Source organism: Callospermophilus lateralis, chromosome 1, assembly GCF_048772815.1.
Source record: "Callospermophilus lateralis isolate mCalLat2 chromosome 1, mCalLat2.hap1, whole genome shotgun sequence".
NCBI lineage: Eukaryota > Metazoa > Chordata > Mammalia > Rodentia > Sciuridae > Callospermophilus > Callospermophilus lateralis.
In genome coordinates, this window is record NC_135305.1 from 108,629,757 (window position 1) to 108,651,150 (window position 21,394).

General features: G+C 35.0%; 1 pseudogene; it reads right to left on the reverse strand.

Annotated features, from left to right (window-relative positions):
- Nucleotides 1-5,604: 5,604 nt before the first annotated feature.
- Nucleotides 5,605-21,394, reverse strand: part of LOC143397829 (GTP-binding nuclear protein Ran-like) — a 77,968-nt pseudogene continuing 62,178 nt past the window's right edge.

Below are 21,394 nucleotides of genomic sequence, written 5' to 3' on the forward strand. Positions count from 1 at the left end.
GAACCACTTGATTCTCCAAGCCTGAAAGGCCAAGTACTCATCCTGACTTGTGGGGCTTTGGAGTTAATAACAAGGGGTTATAACTTTTGTACTCATTTTAGAAACTTGGAATTTTTCAAGTTCAAGCTATTGTTTCAGACTTTTTATGTACACGTTAATGCCAAGTAATCAATCACCTTCCTGGTTTCTGGTCTCTGAGTGTCTTTTGAAATAGTCTAAAGTGAAATTAGACCCCACAGAAATATTTTATTTTGGTCAAACAAACCAGCTTCTTCACTTATTGATCTATGACAACATTTTATCGCCATTCATGCAGGCCTTCATGAAAACTGCAATTATACTGAGCACATAATACCAGAAGCCCATGAGTGACGAGTCTTCACAAAATAAAGTTTCTGGGTGTGGAAATAAATTTCAATGAATAGAAAAATCACTTATCAGAAAATCTAGTGCACTTTTCCCCCATAAGCTAAATTGTTTCAAAACTCTACAAAATCAAAATGGTATCAGCTTTTAGCATCTCTAATACATTCCTTTATTGCAGACAGCTTTTTTGAATCACATTAAAACCACAAGATTGGAGTTGCCATGAGTTGCATTTTATCAACATAAATGAGGGTGATTTTTTTTTTTCCCACCAAACAAATTAGAGCGATTATTTCAATTCAAGCTGTGATGGTTCCGAGGAGAATGATTGCACATATATTATTCAAAAAATAAAAAAAGAAAAGAAAAAAGAAAGGATCACAGTAGGATTCTTCAACACAATGTTTAGTTTTGTTTGTGTGTGTTTTTAATCCCGCTACTTAGCAGTAATTTATTGCCCTATTACTTCCACACTTTACTGAATTCAGAAAGTCTATACTTGTCATGTTTACAACTAAAGATACTCATAATCCTTTTTCTGTACTGAAACTTTAAGAAAGACATAAAAACAAGCTAGACACCAATTAAAAGCTACTGATTGTAAATTTAGAAAACATTAAGTAAAAAAATTTAAAAGCTGTTCTCCAAGATTCCAAATGGTCCCAAATCACACATTTAATAAGTGCTTCAACTGTGGCTTCATGCTCTGAAAGAAACAGGTAAAGAAAGACTGCGAATGTAGCTCAGTGGCAGAGCACTTGCCCTTGCCACTAGCATGTATGAGGTCTAATCCCTTGCAACAACAATCCCCATCCCCCCAAACAGACCCAGAATTTCCTATAAAAATGTCTTTTTCAATTTTTTCCTTAAACTATCATTTAACACAACATCAGGTTAAGAGAATTTGAGGAACAACTGATTCCTGCACTGAAATTACTGAAAATAGGACAGAATGTATAAAATGGATTTCCTTGTCATTATACATATAAAGAAATTTCAACAGTTTTATAATCTTCACATAAATTGCATTCTACTTTTGAAATTCACTTTCTTCCTTATATCAATAATTTTTTTTTTCTCAAAGAAGAATTGAAATGAAATTATACCCATTCAAAGGCCATTATGTTCTTGCTTTTGATTTTATCACAAAATTGAGTCTGAAACACAACCCAGCAGATGGAGGACTTAAAAGAGAGCCAGGTAGGTGGAGAGCTGGGTAACAAACAAGATGGAAGCCTCCAAAGGAAGGAATTCCGTTCCTCTTGGGGTCAAGAGAGTGAGGTGTAGAAAGCAGAGATTAGAGAGATAGCAAGTTAACTCAGACAAAACTAAGTTCTTCCAGAGCAAGTTTTTGATGGACATGGCCAGAGGTTCATTTAAGATGTAGATCTATGGATTTACATGTTCAGGAAGAAAAAAAGGAATAATACTTTCTGGTTTCTGAAAGTATTATTAATAGAAAGTATCAATAGAGTTTGTATACAAGTATTGTTTGGAAATCATTGTTTTATGCAAGCTATCCATTCATTGATTGATATGTATGGTTACTTCTAGTTGGAACCAACTAATTGTAACTTGGTAGTTAGGAGATCAGTCTTATATTAAACAGCAGTAATTGGAAAAAACAAATTGCTATAATAATTAATAAAAATTTCATGAATAACTTCCCCAGGTGGTGTATGTCTGTTAAAATCCAGAATCATTTTTCCAGGAACCAATGGTTTTTCATTTGCAGTTTTTAAAACTACACTGCATGCTAGCAATACTTGATCATGATGCCATGTGGAAGAATTCCTTGAACGTATTAGAAATAGAACCAGGTTAAGGCATTAATAAAAGAAAAAAATTAACTCATATGGGATTAACTTGTGAGTCAAATGTGAGAGGTAAAAGTATTAGATGTTTTATCTCCCTTTTCCATCCCAGCTTGCTTCCTTAGATTTCAGTATATTAGTGCTTTTTCACAAAAAAGCAATAGACTGAATCTCAATATCAAAGCCCTCAGTATTAGTGACATTCTAGTATAGCAGAAAGATATATCAAAATATTTAAAGACAAACACTATCAAGATCCTTTATATGATAAACTAAACTTAGCTGCCTTTAAAAACTTAAGATATTTAAATTCAGACCCTTCTATTTGAGTATCTGGTGTTCAACTCATTGGAAAAGTAGCAAATATCTACATTATTCCACCAGAGGAACAACTAGTTGAAGGTGCCCTTCAATCAGACACCATAAATTACATCTTGAGTATGAAGGAAATTGCAATGTGAATATACATAAATCATTAAAAATACAATCTGTCTTTCAAGTTATGTATGAAATGGAGTGAGATAAACTATATAGCTATATTTCAAGACTGGAAGAAAACCCAGAATAATTTCCACTGGAAGGAGAACAGTGACATGCTATTGTGATAAAAATTTCCCCAAACTACCATTAATGTCTATTACAAAGAAAAGAGCAATTATTATTATTACATGAAATAAGAGAAAGAAGAAATGGCTGTGGCAAAGAAAGGGTAGATTAAATATGAGGGTGTGCATTTTAATTATAAGACAAATTAAGCAATGAAACAGTTGGCTAGGAAAATTTACTTTCATCACTATCAAAGCTGGCTTCAGATCTAGTAAGAAATTCTTTTAGAAAGCTATTTAAAAGAACATTGTTTACTAATTTGCCAATTTTGCTGTTAAAAAAAACCAGCCTTTGAGATTTCTTTGTACTACAACAAAAGATATCATAATCTAGTTAAGTGTAATTTGATATTTAAATTAGCAAATTGTAAATTTTTTTCAACTTAGCTCTTAATATTTAACACAGCAACAGAAAACAAGAGCTTAACAAGAAAAAATTGACCATTTGAAATAACACCTTTAGCGTAGTAAAAATATTATAACAATATTATTGGTATGCAAAATATTATAGAATGCAAAAATTCCACAACACAGAGCCAATTTTTTAATGATGAAATTGCCTACACATAGGAAATTATTAGACTGGCTTCCTTTCAATCAATTGTTAAAATATTTCTATATGCAAAATATTCTTACATGGAAAAAATGTATTTATTATTTATGCAAATATAGAGAACAATTACTACTGGAGAAAAGAATGAATTAAAAGTATTTTGAATCTATATAAGTTGGTTCATTCCATGTGAATCTTTTAAAGATTTTTTTGCCTTTATTTCACTTTTCTTCTGTCATTTCAAATTATATGAGAATATTGCATAGTAGTTAGCATAATGGAATATCATGATGAAATAATTAACAGAGGAATATGAGGCCTTAAGACAAAAAGAAACCTAAAGTACAATCTTGTAGTAATAAGTGCCATGAGTTAAATTGTGCCCATAGCAAAATAAAGTTTCAGAGACAGAAGACACAAAAAAGCATACATGATCTGCATTTTTCATTGCTTCTAGATACTAGGTACTCTGCTAACAGGTGCAAAGAAAGGACAAGGACAGATACAATGTTTGTTTTAACAGCAGAGGAAGCACATAGTAAAATAAAATAATTAATTCATTAAAACTGGGATTAGTACCTCAAAGGAAACATATAGTATGCAAAAAGTGAATTTAACTTGAAGACCTACCAGTTTGAATAATGAATTTTATCAGAAAATTGAAGTACAAAATAGTAAGCAGGGGAAAATAATGAGAGGAAGACATTCCAAGCAGAGAAAATTTCAGAAACAAAGACCCTGAGTTGAGGATATTTTAACTCAATGTGCTAGTCAGTTTTCTGTTACTATAACAAATACCTGAGGTAATAAAACCTATAAAAAGAAAAAAATTATTTTGGCTCACGGTTTTGGAGATTTTGGTCCATAATTCATTGACCCATTGCAATGGATGAAACAGTACCTCACTATGAAACAGAACTGCTCACCTCTTGGCCAGGAGGTGAAAAGATAGAAAGAAACGGAGACCAGGATGCCATAGTCCCTTTCACAAGTACAACCGCAATGACCTAAAGGCTTTGTGGTAAACCTCACCTTTTAAATGTTCCAAAAGCTCCTAATACCATCACTGTTAGGACAAAGTCTTTAACCCACAGGCCTTTGGGGAAACTTTAAGATCCAAACTATAGCATATAAGAGGAAAAGAAAGAGAGTCAGTGTAGTTGGAGCATAAAAAGCCCCAAAGTGAAGCCAGATGAGGTTGAGTATCTAGGCTGGACTTAGATCATACAAAATTTTGAGGATACATAGGAATGTTGAAGTTGATCCTAGAAAATACAGAATGATTCAAAAGTGGTATGTAAGAAAGTGACATGATGATTTTATTATGTTAAGTCAATGAGATGTTTACCACCAGAACAAACTGGAGGTTGAACAGAAGTCTGAATTTCAATGACAAGAGAAACAAGGTAAGTCCAGTTTAATTCAATTATAAGTTGATATTCAAGAGTGTCTATAGCTGAAAGAGGAAATACGGTACCAGGAATATTTACATAGTTTTCTGATGTTCATATTGAGTCTGTGATGAGATATAATTCCTGGATTGTGTTCACTTGGATCAAAACCCAAGTTGGTGAAGAGGAACATGGGAAATATGGCATATCAAGTACTGGGTATAAAGATTTGCAAAGGATAAAGAATTGGAAGAATCTCGATCTAAAGGATAATGTTTTAGACTAAGGATTGGTGTGGTGCTCTTAGCCTGTTAAAAAACAAAAGCACAAATCGCAGGAGGCTGATGTATGTGTAGACAAAGCACTATTATACACACTTTAGTTATTTTCCTTCTCTGCCTGAAAGAAGCAGTTGAAGAATGTTTGTTTTGTTAATATTATGACATTATTTACAATATTTTACGTGATTATCTTAATGTGGTTTTTTAAATTTGAAATACAACTTTATTCTGATTCTAAACAAAAAGGAATGGGAATGATAGTAACAAACAAGACTCACCACTGAATATGGTGATATAACTGTTGCAGTCATATTCTAAACTCAAGAAAGAAACAACTGCATTCCAAATAGCTAAATATGCAGGTTCAAAAACTGAAGGTATTTTTTTAACTGCCACATTCGCTCCAAAGCCCATTCACCTCCTTCAGCATTCCACAAATGAAGCACAGGTCTGCTTCACTAGATTGTAGTAAGGTGGCACACATGCAACACCGCTGACATCACAGAACAATTGCCTTATAAAACTAGACTTCTGACGCAGGGCTCCAGCTTCATTTTCTCACAGGTCATCAATCTCATCTGGTAGAGCAGTTGTCTAAGTTGCCAAAGCAGGGTCCATGACAAGGTGTGATGGGGCAAGAGCAGGCATGACAACAAACTCCAAGTCAGGGTCTCCAGTGAGCTTTCTAGGAAGCCAGAGGAAAGGCTTTTCAAAGTTGTTACTTTGGGCGGAGATATCATAGTACTAAAGAGTTGTTGTTTTTTTCCCCGTGACAGACAATAGATTTTGCCTTTACTTTTCTGTCCTTAATGTCCACTTTGTTGCCACACAACATAATAGGGATGTTTTCTCACACTTGTACCAGACCTTAATGCCACTTAGGCACATTCTTGTAAGTAACTCTTAGTGTCACATCAAGCATTATAACAGCATACTGGGCTTAGATGTAGTAGCTGTCTTGCAGGCTGTCAAACTTCTCCTGGCCTGACGTGTCCCAGACGTCAAACTTGATGGCTTTTTGTTGGTGTGGAACACGAGTGGGTGGACCTTCATGCCTAGGGTGGCTAGGTAATACTCGAACTCGTGGGTCAAGTGGTTTTTCACGAACATTGTCTTCCGGGTGCTGCTGTCACCCACCAGCAGTAGCTTGAACTGTACCTGTGGCTCCCCCTGTGTGGTGATCCTTCCAGAATTGTCTCTTTGCCCGTCCAACTGAGGCTTGAAAGGTGACAGAAGAGCAATTCCTATATTAATGTTACTATAGCAAATTACTGAAAACTAAATGGCTTAACGCAACCCAAATTTATTGTATTATAGTTCTGAAGTTCAAAATTATGAAATGGGTTCTGCTGGACTAAAATTAGGTGTTGACAGGAATGCTTTCCCTCTGGAAGCTCTAGGGTTAAGTAATTCTTTCAGTTTCTCAGATTATAAAAGCTACCTGCATTGCTTGATCCATGATCCCTCCATCACATCACATTGACCTCTGCTTCTATTGTCACACATCTCTCTGCTAACTGCCTTCCAAAGGCTTTTGTGGTAACACTGGACACACCATAGAATTCAGGACACTCCCTTCATTTCAAGATCCTTAAAAACATTCACAAAATCATTTTTGTGATACAAAGTAATATTTTTTACAGATTTGAATGTGGACAACTTTAGAGCACCATTCCTATGCTTCCATGGTGACATAGCCAAATTTCAGAGTATATTGAAAACAATTTCTAAATATTTGAATCTCTTTTCTCAGAAAAGTTACTGAAATGAAAACTACCTTCAGTGATTTTAGACATCAGGAATGTGTATCCATTGTACTTTTTTTTAATCTAAAAGAGGAAGGAATGAAAAGTATAGACTCAGATTTCGTCTTCTTGATAAAGTAGAAATTTACTTACAGGAGTCAATAGAAGCCTGAATTGGAAGTACAGAGGTGGACAGAAAGGACATATCTTGAGAAAAGAAGTGACTACATGGATTCCCCCCCCCTACTGCTGTAGGTCAATGTGTAGCCATGTGTAATAGGCTGCCTAAAGCAAAAGTCACACCAAGCAAAAACTCCTCTCTAAGTAAAATCAACCTAATGTGTTGCAATTCTTTTTCTCCCATTCATTCATTTGCTGATACAGTCATCCAAAAAAAAATAGTTAATAGGTACCTCTACACCTATTACAGGTTCCTGGAACATGACAATAAACAGAATAAAGTTTCTCCTGTCCTAAAACTTACATTGTGATTGAGAGAGAAATGAAATAGAAAGCAAATAAAATTGTAAGATAAAATCAGGTACCACCAAGCTCTATGGAGAAAATAACAGAATAAGAAATCAGGAATGTAAAGAATAAGAGACATCTGAACAGAAATCTAAAAGACAGGAATCTTAAGAAATATCAAAGATAGAAAAGTACCTGTACAGATTCCAGAAGAAGGCAGAGAGAAGATCAAGAAAAAAAAGTCCTTCCTGGTATACTCAGAGGACACTGAGGAGCTGGTGAGTCTGGAAAAGAGAAGACAAGGGGATAGTTAGAAGGGTTTGAGGTCAGGAAAGTGGTCTAGAGCCCGATTGTATAGGTCAAAACTCTGGATTTGATTCCAAGTTTATTGGAACAAGGGAATGGAAGATCTGATTTATATTTTAAAAGGCAAACAGCAGCTTACAACTACTAGGGAAGAAGTAGAACAAGTAAAAACGACACTGGGAATGTAAAGGAAAAGAAGTTGTCTTAATCTGTAAATGCTTGCTGTAACAAAATACCACAAATCTATCAATTTATAAACAATAAAAATTATTTCTCCTGGTTCTAGAGGCTAAGAAGTCCAAGTTATAGCACTGGAAGTATTGACATCTGGTATCTAGTGAGTGTCGGCTTCCAAGATGATGCCTTGTTCTGCATCCTCCAAAGGAAAGGAATTCTATGCTCTCACATGGCAAAAAAAGCAGATGTTCAAGAACATATTCCCTTCAACCTCAAGCCCTTCCATAAAGGTGCTAATACTATCCCACAGGACAGAGCCCTCATTACTTAATCACTTCCCAAAGACTTTTAATACTGATACATTGGGGATTAAGTTTCAACATGAGTTTGACAAAGAGATCATCATTCAGACTATAGCAGAAGTGACTGTTGCTGGAAGGAGGTGTCATTTCTCTTTGCATCTGCCTTTACTTGGAGCACTCTGTCTGCATATCAACATTGAGCTTCATTAAATAGACCCAATGGCACCAATAACCACACTTGCAAAGAGCAGTAAGTCTCTCCCTGACATTGGTTCTCTATGTGGTGAAGAGGCTCTGCCCTGAGATAAATCAAAATGGAAACAATACTGTGAGTAGAGGCCAGGCCAGGAAAGATGCTGTTAAAGAAATCTAGTCAATGGCAAGGTAACCCCAGGCAACACAAAGAAATGCTAGGGCCAAGAATCCCTTCTGGAGAAGATGATGACTCAAGCTCCCTCACCTTCCTGGGGCTCCTGAATAAACAAACTGATAACAGAACTTACCCCAATTAAATTATTATGAAAATTATGACATGGGTGCTAGTAGTACCTATATGTGCAGTAGTGATATCAAGGAATGATCTATCCATATTTCTTTGGGTACAATCAGAGCTTGACCTCTTTTTTTTTCATAGATTAGTTTTTTAAGCATGAAATCTCATAATATAATTTGCATCTTAAAGGAAAATAAAAATAACACTCAATAGTACTATTTGAAAGAAAGATAAATTTACAACAGTGCCTTTGTAGTATCTCATAATGCTTTAGCCATGCAAAATCCTCTCAAAAGTTCAACTTAAATTTCAAATAAAGGGCTATTTATTCTCAAATACAAGCATTAACCACTGTAATACCTTGATAATAAAGCAATTGCTTCTTACCTGGAAGAATCTTAGATACTTATCTAAGTATCAACACTTAATAAATTATTAGCAGAAGAAAAATGGAATAGAAAGATATAAGATTTATGACTAAGTAGGAAAGAATTAAACAAAATAATATGGTACTAGCAATGGTAATTGAATAATAATGTCTACCTAACATATGACCATTTAAAAAGAAAGTTCAAATCCAATGTTCCATGCATGCTAGGCAAGCACTCTGCCACCCAGCCCTAAAAAAATGTTATTATATTATCTCTCTGAAAGTTTTTAGTGATGAAAGATTAAAATACTTTTGAAATCTGCCTTTTAGAATTCATTGTGTTATTGTAAAAGGATTAGATAGGTCTCGATAATTTTCCCATAGGATATTTAGTAAAACAAAACTATTCTATTCTATACTACAGAGGTACACAATGGATTCCATGCTGAGCCAGGGAATATTTCTCAGCCTGTTTGATTGTGATTAATATGCTACATTGCAACAACCTATTTGTTGTTAGTTCTTAGCCAATATCTAACCAGACTTGGTAGGTTTAAAGTTAGTTAAAACAGTGTACCTTGTGTATAGGACTTCAGGTAGACCTAAATTCATTTGTCAGGTCTTCCACATGCACCACAAGGTCACAAACAAGCTTCTTAACTTTTTAATATTCTGTTTTATTTATGATTTATGAAATGGAGACTAGAAAAAGAAAAGAATGATATTTTTATGTATTCATTCATTTGGCAGTCATGTTTCAAATATCTAGCAGTGAAATGCACTGAAGTAGAAAATTCAGCATGGGAATTACCTGAAGTTTCCCAAAGTTGTGCATAAGACACATTAACATAATAATAATAATGATAATAATAATAATAATAATAAGAAGAAGAAGAAGAAGAACAACAACAACAACAACAAGAATAGAAACATAAAAGCTCTAAAGATGCTCAAAATATTTCATGAGAGTCCTGGAAAAAAATGGAAAGCCTATTACTTGCCTTAAGGTAAAAGTTTGGTAACCTTGCCTTACTTTGTACAAAGAAAAAAGCAGTTATCCTATAGCATTAGGGAAATGGCTGTGAATTTCAGGAAGGAGCCAGGTGAGAGCAGAAGGCCTTGCTCAGGATATGTCTGCAGGTGCTGCAAGGAACTGCTGAATGCAGGAAGAACAGGAGTTCTTGAGTAGCAACTGCAGGTGCACTCAGTAGAAAGTATCTTTTCCTGAATACAGAGTCGTACTGCTTGCCTGACTCTGTCCTCTTTCACGCAATGCAAAGCTTTTAGTAAAAGAAATTTCTCGACTGGCTACAATCAATATGATCCACATCACTCTCCACTGTGAAGACTATAAAAATAGAATCTGAAATTTAGGCTTAGGACTCTAGGGAACAAAAACACACAGAAGTAAGGGAAAGTGTTTCACTTTGAATTCTGATACCTGACATTTAGACCTGAAAAGTCCATGGAAACCATAGAAAAGTAAAGCAATGTAAGAAATGAGAGCCTCACAGGAAAATGATGTCATTAAGATTTTTCCTATTTATTTCCCTTCTTTTTAAACTTTGCCCTTACAGATATAAGAAGACTTCCCAGAAATTTTAATACTGTTTTCTAGGGGGTAAAGAATTATATAGAAAATGCTCATCTTTGGAATTGCTTAAACAAATTCCTCCTCTTCATCTGACCAGATCTGTGCTTTCTGCAGAAGGAGGTCTTCATGGAATCAGAGCCAGAGAACAACACTTAGCAAGGTGATGTATTTGTTTCATTTCCCTACGGTTTCCCTCAAAATTAGTCAAAGTGCCAGACAACATCTTCTATCACCTTCTAAATGACCCTAACCTTTAGGTGTTTTTCATCTTTACATAAAGAAAAAAAAATTGCCTCTGGATAATGTTATCTACTTTTTAAAAATAGTAGAGCAGGAAGGAATATTACTGAGAATCTAGTTCACAAACCACTTTTTAAAAATAAAATAATGAGGGTCAAACATAAGTTCTATGACTCTCTCAAGATATTCCATTTTAAATTAATTAATTAATTTTAATTAGGTATATATGATAGCACAATGCATTTTGATTCATTGTACAAAATTGCAGCACAACTTTTCATTTCTCTGGTTGTATACAATGTAGCACTGCAACATATGTGCAATCATACATATTCATAGGGTAATGATGTCCATCTCATTCCACCATCCTTACAGCTCCCATGCCCCCAATATACCCTTCCCTCCTCTTTGCCCAATCAAAGTTCTCATTTTTCCCATGCTCCCTCCCCATTATGGCTCAGCATCCACTTATCAGAGATGACTTTCAGCCTTTGATTTTTTGGAATTGGCTTACTCCACTTAGAATGATATTCACCAATTACATCCATTTACCTGAAAAGGCCATAATTTTATTCTTTTTTAATGCTGAGTAATATTCCATTTTTGTATATATACCACAGTTTCTTTATCCATTTATCTATTGAAGGGCATCTAGGTAGCTTCCACAGTTTAGCAATTGTGAATTGTGCTGCTATAAACATGAAAGTGGCTGCGTTACTGTAGTATGCAGTTTTTAAGTCTTTAAGGTATAGACTGAGGAGTGGGATAGCTGGATCAAATGGTGGTTCCATCCCAAGTTTTCTAAGGAATCTCCATACTTCTTTCCAGATTGGATGCACCAATTTGCAGTTCCTGCAGCAATGTGTGAGTGTACATTTTCTCCCACATCCTCGCCAACACTTATTGTTGCTTGTATTCTTGATAACTGCCATTCTGACTGGTGTGAAGAAATCTTAGAGTAGTTTTGATTTGCATTTCTCTAATTCCTAGAGATGTTGAACATTTTTTTCTAAATATTTGTTAACTGAAAGTATAATTTCTTCTCAGAAGTATCTGTTCAGCTCCTTAGCCCATTTATTGATTTGGCTGTTAGATTTTCATGTTAAGTTTTTTGAGTTCTTTATATATCCTGGAGATTAGTGCTTTATATATCCTGGAGATTAGTGCTCTCTCTGATGTGCATGTGGCAAAAATTTGTTCCCAAAATGTAGGCTCTTTCTTAACCCCATTGATTGTTTCTTTTGATGAGAAGAAGGCTTTTAGTTTGAGTTCATCCCAATTATTAATTCTTGATTTTATTTCTTGTGCATTAAGAGTCTCATTAAGGAAGTAAGGGCCTAATCCGACATGATAAAGATTTTACTCTACTAGGTACAAGGTCTCTGGTCTAATTCCTAGATCCTTGATCTACTTTGAGTTGACTTTTGTGCATGGTGAAAGATAGGGATTTAGTTTCACTTTCTTTCACATGGATTTCCAGTTCTTTTAGTGCCTTTTGTTAAAGAAGTTATCTTTTCTCCAAAGTATGTTTTTGACTCCTTTGTCTATTATGGGATAACTCTATTTATGTGAGTTTGTCTCTGTGTCTTCTATTCTGTACCATTGGTATACATGCCTATTTTGGTGCCAATGCCATGCCATTTTTGTTACTATAGTTTTGTAGTATAGTTTAATGTCTGGTATTGTGATGCCTCCTGCTTTACTCTTCTTGCTAAGGATTGCTTTGGCTATTATGGTTCTCTTATTTTTCCAAATGAATTTCATGATTGCTTTTTCTATTCCTTTAAGGAATGACATTGGGATTTTAATTGGAATTGTTTTGAATGTGTATACTGCTTTGGGTAGTATGACCATTTTGACAATATTAATTTTGCCTATCTAAGAACAGAGGCAATCTTTCCATATTCTAAGGTCTTCTTCAATTTATTTCTTTAGTGTTCTGTAGTTTCCATTGTAGAGGTCTTTCACCTCTTTTGTTAAGTTGATTCCCAAGTATCTTTTTGAAGCTATTATAAATGGGGTAGTTTTCCTAGTATCTCTTTCAGAGGATTCATCACTAATGAATAGAAATGCATTTGATTTTTATTTGTCTATTATGAGATAACTGTATTGATTTTATATCCTGCTACTTTGCTGAATTCATTTATTAATTCTAGAAGTTTTCTGGTGGATTTTTTTGGATCCTCTAAGTATACAATCATGTTGTCAGCAAAGAATAATATTTTAAGTTCTTCTTTTCCTATTTTTATCCCTTCAATCTCTTTTATCTGTCTAATTGCTCTGGCTAGAGTTTCAAGGACTATGTTGAACAGAAGTGGTGGAAGAGGGCATTCCTGTCTTATTCCAGTTTTTAGAGGGAATGCTTCCAAATTTTCTCCATTTAGAATGATGTTGGCCTTGGGCTTAGCATAGATAGTTTTTTCAATGTTGAGGTATGTTCCTATTATCTCTAGTTTTTCGAACATAAAATGTGTTCTAGTGTTTTAAACTTGCTGTATTTTGTCAAGTGCTTTCTCTGCATCAATTGATAGAATTATATAATTCTTATCTTTAAGTCTATTAATGTGATGAATTATGTTTATTGATTTCTATATGTTCAACCAACCTTGAATCCCTGGAATGAACCCCCACTTGATAATGGTGCACTATGAAGTTAGTAACATCCTGATACCAAAATCAAGCAGAGACACATAAAGGAAAGAATATCTCAGACCAATATCCCTAATGAACATTGATGCAAAAATTTGCAGTAAAATTCTGGCAAATTGCATACAAGACATTGCTTTTTGTGTTATGAACCTAAATGGAATCAGATGCTGGAGTCTGGATATAGGCAAGTGATCTGTTTCACTGAGCTGTGATTGTTAGTCACTGTATGACAGGATGATCTGTCAAGTAAATTAGACTATATTAACCAATTATAAACTATTCTTCCAAATATGCTTAGTCTTCTCTATAATTGAGTCCTATTTTCTCTAAGCATTCTTACATTCATAGGTCATATTTCCCATGGATGTCTGCATCATATCTCTCATCCACAAATTCTACTACACTGCGTCCTTGCCACTTTTCATCCAGGGTGAGTTTATGGTCCCCCCTTTTCCTATTGGGCAGGCTTTTTATAGCTCCAACACATATAAAACTGTGACTTTCAGGGTTCAGAATAGCAAAAAGACAAAATACTGGCAACATTGAATGTTGGTGAGGATGTGGTACAAAGAGAACTCTGGTTCTTTGTTGATGGAAATTCAAAGTAGCAATTTGGAAGATGTTTTGGAAATTTCTTATGCAATTAAGCAGACTTTTACCATGTAATCCATATGATTGAAAAGTATGACACCCCAAAACCTGACCAGAGATATTTATAGCAGCTTTATTCAAAATTTCAAAAAGTTTTAATCAACCACAAAGCCCAGTTAAGTAAACTGGTCTATCCACATATCAGATTGAGTTTTAAGTACATAACATAGAAGTAATATATTGGGAAAGTCATAGAATTTGTGTTGGCCTCCATTAATTTATTCCTAAAATGTGGCTGGTAAACTGGATTCTCTGTATTTTTGCAATTTAAAGCTGTTTTTTTCTTTTCAAAACTGCCAAAATTCAGAGCAACTAAATAAATAAATAAATAAATAAATAAACTGAGCTATATCCAGTAAAATATTATTTAATGCTAAAATGAAATGAGCTATGAAGCCATGAAAAGATATGGAAAAAACTTAAGTGACTATTTCTAGGTGAAAGAAGTCAGACTGTGCTAATCAACATCATCTATAACAGATTTACCACTCTGGTGGGAAATCTTGGTTGGCAGGGGTGCAGGAGGCGTACAGAAACCCTACTTTCTGGTTAATTTTGTTGTGAACCAAAAATTAACATCTATAGTTTTTTGTTTGTTTGTTTGTTTGTTTTTTGTTGCTTGTTCACGTAATGCATCTTCCACCCTGATGCTCAGCATTGTTTTTTTTTCCTTCCTTTGATACCAGGGCACTTAACCACTGAGCTACATCCCCAGTCCTTTTTATATTTTATTTAGAGACAGGGTCTCGCCAAGTCACTCAGGGCCTCACCAAGTCACTCAGAGCCTCACTAAATTGCTGAGGCTGCCTTTGAACTTGTGGTCCTCCTGCCTCAACCTACTGAGCTACTGGGAATATAGGCATGTGCCACTGTGCCCGGCTCAGCATTGTTTTTAGAGGTCATAATCACAGATAAGAAGCACACATTACGAGGAAGCCTAGCAAATATGGAAAGGTCACGTACAGGTGCTTCACATGACAACAAACATGAACTGCTAGAGTTGTGGGTAATGATGTCTCACAAGACATCCAGCCCTAGCCGTCCAGTCATCCTCAGCCACCGAAACTTCCTACCAAGGCTCAAGATGACCCTACTGAGCCCTAATTGAGTTACTCATCCACAGAGCCTAAAATCATTGTTGATGCCATTAAATCTTTGGGTGGTCTGTTTTCCATCGATGATAATTGCTACAGTTACTGATTAAAGCTAATCCCCAGAGAGATCAGACTCTAACAAGGTTCTTACAGAATGTGACTTGTGGATCAGATTTTTATGAGTTTCAGCTCTTCATGAGGCAATATTTGGATTCAGGATACCAGTGAAGGCCCATTTAGACTTCAGACTGGTGTTTTTCCCATGTGAGGCCAGAGAGACACTCATAACAATGACATCACATAGTGGTTCGCTTTGAAACTGTGCTCCTTTTTTTAAGAAAATGGAGGCTGAATGTGAAGACGGGGATAGAAATGATTTCATAGAAACCAAAAGCATGAGAAACTGAATTCATCCTCACATTCAAAACAACTGAACAGACTTAATATAAGCTTTAGGGTATTGAACACCAGACCATCAAGGGTAAACATCTTTAAAGAGAGGGAATATGATGTTCTATCTCATTGACTGAAGAAAGTCGTGGCTAGAGTAAGGAAGGAGCAACTTGGGAAGGGTCCTGCAGTCTTCCCCAATTGAAGAGGTGGGGCTGGGAATCCAGTAAGGCCAAAACAGGTCATCAGTAACTGAGAGGAATTATAAAGAGGGAGAACTCTCAAAAAGCCCCCACTAGTCTCCAGCTAAGTGCGATCAGCACATTTGTGTGGGGACACAACATAAAGCTAAGGAGAGAAGTACCAGAAAGGAAGAGGGTGGAAAATTCCTTTAGTTCACCAAGTGATAGGAACAGCTCACAATCTCACTAGCCAGAGAGGACAGAGGGCCGTGGGTAGGACACTCAGAAGGGTTATGCTAAGTAGAGAGCAAAAGCAACCTGAGGCTATAAGCTACTCTGGTGCCACCATGGTGGTTAAACTCACTCTCAAAATAATTAAACTATGTCCAAGTCTCTTGTCTTCATCCAAGAGTGAATCTCAAGAATGTTGATAGAAGCCAGGCATGGTGGCGGACACCTGTATTTCCAGTGCTCCAGAGGCTGAGGCAGGAGGATCATGAGTTCAAAGCCAGCCTCAGCAAAAGTGAGGTGCTAAGTAACTCAGTGAGACTCTGTCTCTGATAAAATACAAAATAGAGCTGGGGATGTGGCTGAGTTGAACTCAGATGCCCCTGAGTTCAATCCCCAGGAAACCCCCACCCCACCCCTGCAAAAAAAGAACGCTTATAGGAATATAAAACTATAAGCACCACACATGCAATGTCTGCCATGAAGCTGAAATAACCAGACATGCAGAAAAGCAGAAAAAAAATATGACCAATACTGAGGAGAAAACACAATCAATCAAAACAGACAAATAGACCTAGATATGACCTGATAGTAGAATTAATAGACAGGAACATTAAAATATTATATAAATATAACCCAAATATTCAGGAAGGTGGAGAAACATGAGCATTGGTTAATTAGAGATTTGGAAGATATTTTTAAAGGCCTAAAATGTACTTCTAGAGACAAAAAATATTCTGAAATGAAAATTATATTGGATAGATTTAATAGCAGATTTGACATTTCTCAGGAAAAGATTAATCAACATGAAGACAGGATTAGAAACTATCCTAAATGAAATGTACAGAGAAAAAAGACTAGGGAAAGAAGAAACAGAGAAGCCAGATAATTCTAAATATACATTGGAAATACTGGAACAGGTACAAGGTGAAAGATCAAAATCTAATTAACAGTAATTGGGCCACAAAGATGAGATATGTCATTGGGTGATTAAGGATAAATTACACTTATGATTATCCACTATGGCTCTGGTAATGTCTAAAATGTGACACATTTCTGTTGACTAGTAATAAGTAAGATCTTAAAATAGTTGTACCTAGTTAAGCCAAAATGGTTGCCATGAAAGGTAAAATTTAGTGACATAATTCAATGTGCACAGGGTTATTATTTAAGATACATAGACTGCCACTTCATGATCATCATTTGCAATTATTTCTTACTTTATCATATGCTTAATTTTATTTTTTCTACAATAGATAAGACAGTCACCGAAGGAGAAAATGATTTTAAAGCTTTTTTAAGTTTTGGAACAATTATAGATACAATGGAAATTATAAAGTCACACAGAGAAGGCCATTCCACTTCTCCAATGGCTATATCCAATGTAATTGAAGGACAATAACAAAATCAGCAAGTGGCATTGGGATCATGTGTGTAGTTTAACGTCACTTGATCACTGGTATAGATTGGTGAAAGCACCACCTCAAAATATAACGCTGGTCCATTACCACAAATATCCTTTAGAGTGGCATCCCACATTTTCCTAACCTCTGTCAACCACTAACTTGGTTTCCATATTCTTGCTTTTGTCATATAAAGAATGCTATAGAATCTCTAGTATATGATCTTTAGAAATGGGCTTTTATTATTCAGTAGGATGTCCCTGAGATCTATTCAAGTTATTGTACATATCAGAACTCTATTCAGTTTTGTTCCTGAATAGTATCCCATGGCTTCTAATATATTACAATTTGTTTCACCATTCACCTACCGTAGGAACCTTGGTGGTTTTCAGGTTTGGGACATTATAAATTCAACTGCTGTGAACAATTATATGCAGGTTTATATATTTGTTTCTCTGGCATTAATAATGCCCTGAAGTGCAATAGCTGAAATTGTCAAATGATTTCCAGAACAGCTGCACCATTTCCCATCCCCACCATCAATGTATGAGAGATCCTATTTCTTTTTTTTTTTTTTTTGAGAGAGAGTGAGAAAGAGGGAGAGAGAGAGAGAGAGAGAATTTTAATATTTATTTTTTAGTATTTGGCAGACACAACATCTTTGTCTGTATATGGTGCTGAGGATCGAACCCGGGCCGCATGCATGCCAGGCGAGCGCGCTACCGCTTGAGCCACATCCCCAGCCCGAGATCCTATTTCTTTACATCCTCACCACAATTTGGCACTATGACTATATTATTAGCTGTTTTAATAGATGTGTTGTGATATCTCATTATGGTATTAATCTGCATTTCTCTAAATCTCTAATGGCTACTGATGTTGAACATCTTCTCATGAGTGTATCTGTTATTTACATAGCTTCTCTCTGAAACATGACTTTATTTGATTTATCCATTTATTAAACTGGACTATTTGGGTTTTTTTGTTCTTGTTATTTTGGTTTTGTATTTTTATTATTGAGTTTTGATTGTTGTATATATTCTACACATGAGTTCTTTGTAAGATATGTGATTTGCCAATATTTTCCCAGACTATAACTTTTGTTTCATATTTCAGATCTTTTAGAGAGGAAAGCTTTTAGTTTTGATGAAGTCTAATTAATTAATTTTTTCCTGTTATGTATCATTCTTTTGATGTAATATCTAAGAACTCTCTATCAATTCCTAGAACCCAAAGGTTTTTTTAAAAAAAAACTATGTGGCCTTATATTTCACATTAAATATAAACCCAGCTCAAGGTTCCTCATTTGCTTACAGGAATGCAATTGTTTCTATACCATTTATTAAAACATCATGCTTTCTTTGTTAAATTATTTTGGATCTTTGTCAAAAATCATTTGGTCATATCTGTTTGGATTTATTTGGGGGCTCTACATTCTGATTCATTATTTTATGCATCTAGTCCTCTGCCAAGAGCACACAGTTTTGATTACTAGACCTATATAATAAATTTTGAAACCAGGTAGTGATTCCTTCTATTTAACTCTTCTTGTTCAATTTATTTTAGTTATTCTTGTTTGCTTATATTTTCATATCACTCCTATAATATTATTGTTTATATCTGTAAAACTCTTACTGAGATTTTGATAGGTATTCCATCGAATATGTCTGTCTATCAATTTATGGGGAGCTGACATCTTTACTCTTCTGTTTCTTTCAACCCATGAACATGATATCTCCTTATTTTGTTATGTTTCTTTTTAACTCTTGGTAATTTTCAGGGCCCACGCCCAGTGCACCAAAATGTTTCATATTTTGAGTGATGGTAATGGAATTGTATCTTTGATTTTGTTTTACATGTATTCAAAGGAATACTACACTGATTTTTGGACTTTTTTCATTATATTCTGTATTCTTCTAGAAGTCATTGTTTAGTCCTAGGAGGGTTTTTGTTTGATAGATTCCTTGTTTAGCCATTCACCCACTGCAGGTCACCTTTGTTTCCAGGTTTCTGCTATTAAAAATACAATTGTTCTGAACAACCATACACAGGTTTATGTTTAAACATGACTTTCTCTGAAATGAATAAATATCCAAGAAAATTGACATACAGGTTCACCCTGGCACTTTTTATGTAAATAACAATTTCTTCTACATATAAGGACAATTTTAATTTACCTTTTTTCAACTTACATGTTTTATTTTCTTTTTGTTGTCCTATTGAACTGTCTGGAGTTTCTAGCACTATGTTGAATGAATGTGGAAAGCATGCATACCAGACTTTGTTCCCAGTCTGAGGAAAGGATTCAGCCTTTCCTTATTAAGTATGCTAGTTGAAGGTGTGGGGAGACACTATTTATAAAACTGCGAAAGTTACCCTAGGGTCAAAATGTGAGACTAATATGGTCTTTTACCTTCTCAACCTGCTTTGAGCAATATTCTGTGCAGGGGAGCAGTGAAATTGTCAAGGCCCTCTCTTAAAATTGTTCTTAGTATGTGTTCAGTCAGCAGTCACATTAGTTTAAGGTGTAAAGCAAAAGGGAAAGAGTGGGGTTAAAAATGCATTATGCTATAGTTTCCCATTTTAAGAAGGAGAAAATTGATATTCCATTCAGTTAATCCATATGGATTGATTGCAAAATTATTTTGCCCAAGCTTTTTGATCTTTGTTTTATTTGGTTTTTATCTTTAGCAACTACAGTATGTTTTACATTAATGCTAATTAATTTATGTAACTGCCTGTAGTCCCCTTTTATTCTTTTGTAAGTTTCTATGCATTTTGTCAGACTTAAATACCATTTGACTATCACCTCTTACCTAAGCAGTAAGTTTGTTATAATTTCCTCTTTCCCTGTATAAGCCCAAAGTTTCCATTTTAAGTTGGTTATTAATATTTTCAGATAATATTACTATATATATGTGTGTGCATGTGTATGTGTATGTGTGTGTGTAGATATATGTGTGTGTGTGTGTGTGTGTGTGTGTGTGTGTGTGCGCGCGTGTATATTTAGTAACGAGGATTGAACTCAAGGCACTTAACCAATGAGCCACATCCCAGCCCTTTTTTATATGTGATTCAGAGACAGGGTCTCACTAAGTTGCTTATTAGAGTCTTGCTAAGTTTCTGAGGCTGGCTTTTAACTGGAGATCCTCCTGCCTCAGCTTTCCCACCCACTGGGATTACAGGCATGCACCACCACACCCAGCTACAAGTATATATTCTTTTTCAGCCCATTTCCACTTTCTTCTAGTCTTAGATTTAAATATATACAATTCTCCCTACCATTTTTAACAAAGTTTTTTTTTTTAATCATCTCAATAAAGCTTGGGTAGAGCCTGATTTTTAGTATAATCTTCACAAGACTTATCTGAATAAAATGTTCCCTGGAGTTCTTAAGTTTCATTTGTTTTCTATTGCTCTGATGTGTAAAGAAATTAACTGGGTATGGAATTCTTGACTTTCATTATTCGTCCTTGAGTTTCTTGAATATCTTTCTCCAGTGGTGTTTATATGAGTCAATGGCTATCATGCTGTTTTTCTTTCCTTTCTCAGCAATTGGCCTTCTTTCCTAGATGTCACCAAGGTTGTTTTTTGTTTGTTTGTTTGTTTTTTAAATATTTAGATCTAATAACATAACTTTTCTTGTTTTTAAAATTGGCAATTCTTCATCAATTAATCCAAGTATAGAATGAGTTCTTATAAGCATTTGGGTCATTTTTTTTTTCAGAACATTTGCTAGTTTTAGTTTTAAATATTAGTTCTATGTCATTGTTTTATTCTTCGTAGTCCCTGAATCCATCACTTATTTGAAGTCATCTTCCTCTGTTCTGCATCATGAAATGTCTGCCAATTGTTATTTACTTCTCTTGATTGTATTTCAAGTTCCTTGATTCTTACTATGAACATATCTACTCTACCTTGGAGTCTTTGCAATTGAGCTATTCTTATTGAGATTTTTTTTTTTCAGCTTTGTTTTTCAATTAGTAGGAAGAAGAGTAGGAAGAATTTGGTTGGCTCACCTTTCAGTTCTTCCTAGTTGTCCATTTCTATTCTGAGGTTTGGAATTTCAGATACATGGCATTCTTTTCTATT